General features: G+C 38.2%; 1 pseudogene; it reads left to right on the top strand.

Annotated features, from left to right (window-relative positions):
- The first annotated feature begins 7383 nt into the window (after positions 1-7383).
- LOC129538063 (small ribosomal subunit protein uS2 pseudogene) lies at positions 7384-8272 on the top strand (annotated as a pseudogene).
- Positions 8273-8478: the final 206 nt, after the last annotated feature.

Below are 8478 nucleotides of genomic sequence, written 5' to 3'. Positions count from 1 at the left end.
TTACCACAAAACACAGAAAAAAGAAAAGCAGCCCTTGATAAACAAGTGCTTTCTGACAATGTAACCTAGACCTTGTTGCTCCAAACTGGCTTGGCATTCAGGCCATGGTACTCTCCTGATGAACATAAATACTTTCAGAGAGGATCAAACTTAGACAAGGACAATGTGACCACGATGGATTAAAACAAAACCAAGACTACTTCATAATCATGTTTGAACATAGACCAAATAGGATCATTGTCTGAACCACAAAAATGACCAAACATTCTCTATCCTGCGCATAAGAGTGGCTGCTACGTTTTCCTCAATTATGGTTTCAGCCCAGGGTTAGTCTTCACTTTATATAAAATCTATCAAAATACCCAATCATAGAATTACCCCTACCTCCAGAGCAAATTCTGACTTTAAAATTTTCCCCAAATCACCTAACATAAGCACAAATCTTACAATTTCTTTCTAATGCCTTCTTAATAAGATGTCTCACAGATCCTGGAGGTGTGCATTCTCCTTTGTTTCAAAGTGTATTAAATCCAACTTGTTTAATTGCTGCCACTTGTGGTCTTTGGCTGGAAGGAACTGATAAACTTTGATACCATTCATGTCTCCCAATCTCCACCTGCAACACCCCAACATACACATAGTAAAGAAAACCAAAATTACAGTGTTTGTGAGGAATGGAGGCATGGGGCAAACTTTGTAGTAGCATTTTGGTTTTAATAGTTGAAAATAGATTTAACAAGTTTGGACCTTTACAGAACTCCTTCAAGCAATTTTATTTATTTGTCTTTGGGGTTTTTTTAGGGTTAAGGCTTCAGATGTTATCCAAATTCATAATATTGTAAGGTATTTAATCCTTATACTTGCTGGATCACTACTAGATATGTGTTTAGTATCTTCAGTGTCTGGAAATGTGATGACCTACTATTATAATCAAGTTATCTCTCTAAAGCATCATCAGTTCAGTTCAGTTCAGTTCAGTCGCTCAGTCGTGTCCGACTCTTTGTGACCCCATGAATCACAGCACGCCAGGCCTCCCTGTCCATCACCAAATCCCGGAGTTCACTCAAACTCATGTCCATCGAGTCGGTGATGCCATCCAGCCATCTCATTCTCTGTTGTCCCCGTCTCCTCCCACCCCCAATCACTCCCAGCATCAGAGTCTTTTCCAGTGAGTCAACTCATTGCGTGAGGTGGCCAAAGTATTGGAGTTTCAGCTTCAGCATCAGTCCTTCCAATGAACACCCAGGATTGATCTCCTTTAGAATGGACTGGTTGGATCTCCTTGCATTCCAAGGGACTCTCAAGAGTCTTCTCCAGCACCACAGTTCAAAAGCATCAATTCTTCGGCAATCAGCTTTCTTCACAGTTCAACTCTCACATCCGTACATGACCACGGGAAAAACCGTAGCCTTGACTAGACTATTTGCACTCAATGGTCTAGATATCTTCATAACTCAACATTAAAAAAAAAGATCACACCTGGTCCCATCACTTCATGGTAAATAAAGGGAAAAAGTGAAAGCAGTGACAGATTTTATTTTCTTGGGTTCCAAAATCACTGCAGACAGTGACTGAAGCCACGAAATTAAAAGATGTTAGCTCCTCGGTAGAAAAATTATGGCAAAACTAGTCTACTTACAACTACAATCTGCATGCTTAGTCATGTCCAACTGTTTGCAACCCCATGGACTGTAGCCCATCAGGCTCCTCTGTTCATGGAATTTTCCAAGCAATAATACTGGAATGGGTTGTTATTTCCTACTCCAATGACAGAGACATTACCTTGGCTACAAAAATCTGTACCATCAAATTTAAAATCTTTGCAATAATCATGTATGGATGTAAGAGTCGTACCATAAAGAGGAATGAATGCTGGAGAATTGATGCTTTCAACCTGTGGTGCTGGAGAGGACTCTCGTGAATCCCTTGGACTGCAAGGAGATCAAACCAGTCCATCTTAAAGGAAATCAACCCTGAATATTCATTGGAAGATCTGTTGCTGAAGTTGAAGCTCCAATAATTTGGCTACCTAACGTGAAGAGCCAACACATCAGAAAAGACCCTGATGCCGGGAAAGATTGAAAGCAAAAGGAGAAGGGTGCAGCAGAAGATGAGATGGTTAGATAGTAGCAGGGACTCAGTAGACATGAATTTAAGCAAACTCCAGAAGATAGTGGAAGACAGATGAGCCGGCATTCTACAGTTCATGGGGTCACAAACGGTCAGACATGATTTAGCAATTGAACAACAATCAGTGGAATCTAAGTAGAAAATCTGTTTTGGCTATCTTGTCAGATAAAAACAGACATGTTATTCATCCTCTCTCTCTCTCTCTCATCTTCTTCTTCTCTGACCCCTAGGTTGTCTCTCTTCACAGGCAATTCTCAAAGTGTGGCAGCTTAACATTTCTCCCTGAAAGTGAAGATTCTCAGTGACTCTTGCTTTCTTTCATGTCTGGATGGTTAGGGAAGTGTTATATGGATTGATTTGCACTGGTACTTGGCCAGTCCCTTGTTTCCCATTTTCCCACTGACAGCTTTTATGAAGGACACTTAGTGCACAGTTGCCACCTCATTTATGAGTTCATCTGTAACGTTGTACCATGTGCCTTTCCCAGTTTGATCTTGTTTACTGCAGTTTCCTTCTCTGCCAGGAAAGGTGAATGTTATTTTATGGCTGTGCAGATGATTGCCTCACACTTGGTACCATCTATATGGTCCCTTGGTACCTCATATAGCTTCTTGAATTATACTTTCCAGTAGTTTTGGATGTCTTCCTGTGCTGTTAGCACTTTGCCATCTGCTGTCCTGATGCCACTACAGTCTTTGGGTAAAATTCAGTGTTTACAAATCCCTTTGTAGTGTTTCTAGCTATCTCTTGTCTCCAATTTTTTTTTACTACATTGACTGTTATTTTTTATCTCTCATACTTGAGTTTTAATTTTCCCCAAGCATTTTCTGGCATCTCATAGAAAAAAAATCATTTTGCTAAATTCATTATGCTAACATGTGTAGCCAATGTTCTAACTGATGATATTCAATTGTATTGCAAATATTTACTGAAATGAAAGTGAAAGTTTATATCCATATGCCTACAAAGTTCATCAGTCTCTTATAATTTTATATAGTCAGCTCATAAGTAAGCTCTATACATCTAGGTTGTCATGGTTTAAGACCTTTTTTAAATGTATTTTTAAAATATTGAATTCATCCTAGAATATGTTGACAATTTTATGTTCCTGTGACTGTTGTTTTTATTTGGAATGATTTTCAATGGACATATAATATTAATATCTCTATATTTCAAAATGTTTAATCATTAAATTACTGCCAAAGGCACATACATGTCTACAAATCTTTGAAAGCAATTATCACTTTATTTACAGTTCTTTCTCTCAAGCTATCACTACTGACAGTTCCCTGGAACATATTTAGACATACCTGCCACTTTCATCAAAAAAAAAAAAAATCTATTGCTTTGAGATTGAACAAAAAACGTATCTGTTCCTGACAAGATGAATTTATTGCTACACTTCCCTACATTGGAGTTACACAAAATAAATGTCTTCTTGTTTTTTATTACCATCACCTTTATGCATTCTTCTTTTTCAACTAATAGAAACTAGTTGTAATGGGGAAAATTCACAGTCATAAATAAAAGTGATGTGGTGACACATGTTACCAAGTATTATAGAAGTATTTCACAGAACCCAAGGGAAATTTTCTAAAATGCTTTAAAACTTGCAAGTGATGACAAAACCATCTGGAGTAAAATGATTATATATTCACTACAAAGTAATTTTGTTGTTGCTAAAGACATTCACTAATTTATGAGAACCATTCAATTAACTTCACATCTTTCATTTTCCAAAATGAAGATTTCCTACCCATCCTGTTTATTTCTTACTAGACTCTTCTCTCTTGCTTAAATGCATAAGAAAAATAAAGAGTCAGAAATTATATACCTGAGTCTTTTGGAGGTACAATATTTTGTGTTAGTTCAATTATCATTTCCAGGGACCATAAAATAAAACTAAAAAAAGTAGGCATTGAACCAAAAACTCACAGTCTCTTCTCTCTGTATCCACATACCTCCAGTTTCTTTTACAGCTGAATCAAAGTTCAGATAGTATAAACTATGTTCCATTTTGGTTTTTGTTTTGCCTATGTTATGTTGTTCTCAGTCTTGTCCTACTCTTTGCAACCCCATGGCCTGTAGCCAACCAAGCTCTTCTGTGCATGGAATTTTCCAGGCAAGAATACTGGAGTGGGTAGCCATTTCCTTCTTTAGGGTATCTTCCTGACCTAGGGATCAAACCTGCATCTCTTGTGTCTCCTGTGTTGGCAGGCAGATTCTTTACCACTGAGCCACCCAGGATGTCCCATTTTGCCTTATAATTGATGTGATTAGTATAAACATCTTTTAAAAAGAAAGCTCAGTATCATGATAAGAAAAGTTAAAGTGTAACAGGATCAAGGCTTTTGAGGTGTCCAGAACCCTAAGCCTTCTGGTACTAAATCAACCCAATAAACTCATAAATGACACAACCTCATTCATCTGAGAATCAAGTAAGCATCCTTTAAGGATTCATTTCCCCCCATTGCTCCCTTCCTCCCAACAGTCACATACTTTTGTAAAATTTATAGGGATTACTGTATAGAAGTAGCAGTTCAAGTATAACCAAACAAAATAGCTGCAGTCTGAAGATTTCATATTATAAGCTTTAATATCCAAATAATACTGAGAATATTGCAATATCATGATATGTACATTAGAGAAGTGGGCATAATATGGACTCCTGAATTTCAGTCAGGTACAGAAATAATCCTTGTAAATTCAAAGCTTAAGTGAAGCAAACTTCATTCTATAGTGAAACAAACCACTCTAGAGATTTAGCAAAAGAAGAAAGTGATCTGGTGTGTCTATCTTATAAAGATAATTAAAAGTAGTAAAACCACTGGCTAGTAGAGACATTTTATTTGTTGTTTTTAATGCTCTCTATTCATGCCAGCACGTGTATTTGTAAAAGCTTCAGGTCTAAGAGTACAGAACAGGTGGCAAACCACACCCTTTGAAGAGTTCCATAACAGATGCAAACCAAATAGCATTTTTTAATTAAGTGATATTTCTCATTCACTATTTTTTCACAGGCAGTTTCTTTTGCTAACTCTTACTTATCTAAGGTACATATTTGTCTTATACTGTTGAATCATTTCAAGAGCAAAATGCAAAGACCCATACTCCTAGTCAGAAACCTGAAATTTACTGGATATCCTTTTATTTCCAACATTCTTAGCATTCCATAATTCTTAATATATAAATAATATATATAATATATTTTATAATATATATATATATTTATAAAATTGCCCCCAAAGGCTAACTTTTCTTTATTTATATATCCATCCTCTATCTTTAAGATCACATCACATTTTCCCTACCTGGAGTTTTGTGATCACATTGCCTTTTGGACTCTTCTAAACCACAGATTCAACGCTGCCATCCCTTAATTTAATACTTCCATGACTGAAAAATACATAAATGAATAAAAATCATTAAGTTATGAGATCTTTTTCTACCTAGTCCTTATCAATATCTTCCTTTTTCTCTCCACATTACCAAATCCACTCTGTGATTTTTGCATTCTTAAGTTATAGATAACAAATGCCCAGGTGTCCCTCAGCTGCATCTGTATGTTTGTATGCTGCTGCTGCTGCTAAGTCACTTCAGTCGTGTCCGACTCTGTGTGACCCCATAGACGGAAGCCCACCAGGCTCCCCCGTCCCTGGGATTCTCCAGGCAAGAACACTGGAGTGGGTTGCCATTTCCTTCTCCAATGTGTGAAAGTAAAAAGTGAAAGTGAAGTCGCTCAGTCGTGTCCGACCCTTAGCGACCCCATGGACTACAGCCTACCAGGCTCCTCCATCCATGGGATTTTCTAGGCAATAGTACTGGAGTGGCTTGCCATTGCCTTCTCCGGTATGTTTGTATAGAGCACCTTTTATCTTGGTTTTCTCTTTCCTTTTTCTTTGCTATTTATCTTATCTCTTATTTGTTTAGATATTCCTAGTGGCCTAAAGATGCAATTTTATAGCAAGCATCTAAACAACTCAATATATTCTTGACATGGTGGCTTATTTTTCAGCTTTACTATTTGCACAGTTGGGAATATTACTAAATAGAAATACTTATCAGTAAAGTAAACCTTCTTTCTCTGATGTTTCATCCTACATGTAAAAATCATCCTGCTGTTGCCATTAAGTGCTTCAACTCATGTATAAACTTTTTTTTTTAACTCCAAACAGCATGCTTAAAGTATGTTAGTTCATAATTATGCAATGGTTGCATATTTTCAGTTTTTCTGAAAATTAAGTTCCACATTGACTCATTTAATGCACTATGGAAAACATTAAATTGTTTAATTCATTATTGAAATACTTTCATTACAGTAATAACAGTTTAACACCCTGCAGTGGCAATTCTAAATGGAAAATTAAGTATATATTTGTGGTAGCTTAGGTTATTTACACATTAGGTGATACATCTTGGCATACCAGATATTGTTCTTCAAAGACAGGGATACACTTTCAAGTGATTAGCTTAAATGCATCAAATCAATACAGGATATTTTAGATTAATTCCCTATTTTTCTGTTGAATTAATTGAAGATTCTTCAGAACGTTTTTCCCATGGAATTTTAGTATAAACTATATTGGCATGGCATGGACCATGAAAGCAATGCAAGAAGACAATAAAAAGTGCTCATCCATTCTAATTTTGCAAGTTCTGAACTGTAAGGAAATAAATGCTGAAACTTTAATAAATAATTAAAAGTTGCTATGCCAATGGAGGGCTTCTTTGGTGACTCAGATGGTAAAGAATCTGCCTACAATGCAGGAGACACGGGTTAAATCCTGGGTTGAGAAGATCCCCTGGAAAAGGGGATGGCTACCCGCACCAGTATTCATGCCTGGCGTATTCCCTAGACAGAGGAGAGGTGGCAGGCTACAGCCCATGGATCGCAAAGAGTCAGACACAAAACAACTTACTGACTAACACACACAGACACACACACACAAACACACATGCCAATAAAACCAGAAATGAACATAGTGGTGTAATTTTAATTTTTTCATCATGAATTAAAAGAAAAGAAGACTTTGCATGATTTTAAAATGTATATGTTTCATTTCAGGATTTAGGGTTTTAAAAGTTTATTTAAATTGAGATCTATGTATCATCTACCTACATATACTAAATACTCAAATCTATGTCTCAATATGACTTTTAAAATTATGGTGTTTCCTTTCGGCGCTACCCAGAGAGAGTTCTATATGGCACTGTTTCTGAATTCCTATCGTAACTTAAAGGGAAGCTTTTACAATGTCTGGAGCCCTTGATGTCCTGCAAATTAAGGAAGGAGGATGTCCTCAAATTTCTTCCAGCAGGAACCCACTTAGGTGGCACCAACCTTGAATTCCAAATGGAACAATACATCTACAAATGGAAAAGTGATGGCATCTATATCATCAATCAGAAGAAAACCTGGGAGAAACTTCTATTGGCAGCTCGGGCCAATGCTGCCATTGAAAACCCGGCTGATGTCAGTGTCATATCCTCTAGGAATACTGGCCAGCGAGCTGTGCTGAAGTTTGCTGCTGCCACTGGAGCTACTCCTATCACTTGCCGCTTCACTCCAGGAACCTTCACCAACCACATCCAGGCAGCGTTTAGGGAGCCAAGGCTTCTGGTGGTTACCCACCCCAGGGCTGACCACCAGCCGCTCACAGAAACCTCGTACGTTATCCTGCCAACCATCGCTCTGTGTAACACAGACTCTCCTCTGCGCTACGTGGACATTGCCATCCCATGCAACAACAAGGGAGCGCACTCGGTGGGTCTGATGTGGTGGATGCTCGCCTGGGAAGTTCTGCGCATGCGTGGCACCATCTCCTGAGAAAACCCGTGGGAGGCCATGCCGGACCTGTGCTTCTACAAAGATCCTGAAGAGATTGAAAAGGAAGAGCAGGCAGCAGCTGAGAAGGCTGTGACCAAGGAGGAATTTCAGGGTGAATGGACCGCTCCAGCTCCAGAGTTCGCTGCTGCTCAGCCTGAGGTGGCAGACTGGTCCGAAGGTGTGCAGGTGCCTTCTGTACCCTTTCAGCAGTTCCCCACTGAAGACTGGAGTGCTCAGCCTTCCACTGAAGACTGATCGGCAGCTCCCACCGCTCAGGCCACTGAACGGGTAGGAAGCACCACTGAGTGGTCGTAAGCTTTTCTTCCAAACACTTGTAGACCTTCCACGAACTTCCACCAAAATGGAAATTTGATTGATGGAAAATAAACTGTTTCAAAACCAATAATAATAATAATAATAAAATTTTGGTGTTTAACACATATTATAAATCTTAACTTTCCATTGCATGGCAAGAATAAAACTTAATTGTAGTGGGAAATTAAATATGATTTATTTGTAAA

The sequence above is a fragment of the Moschus berezovskii genome, chromosome 2, assembly GCF_049115385.1.
Source record: "Moschus berezovskii isolate FMDL1 chromosome 2, NW_MosBer_1.0, whole genome shotgun sequence".
Taxonomy (NCBI): Eukaryota; Metazoa; Chordata; class Mammalia; order Artiodactyla; family Moschidae; genus Moschus; species Moschus berezovskii.
Note: the sequence above shows the minus strand (reverse complement) of the source record. Positions and strands in the feature narration are given on the sequence as shown.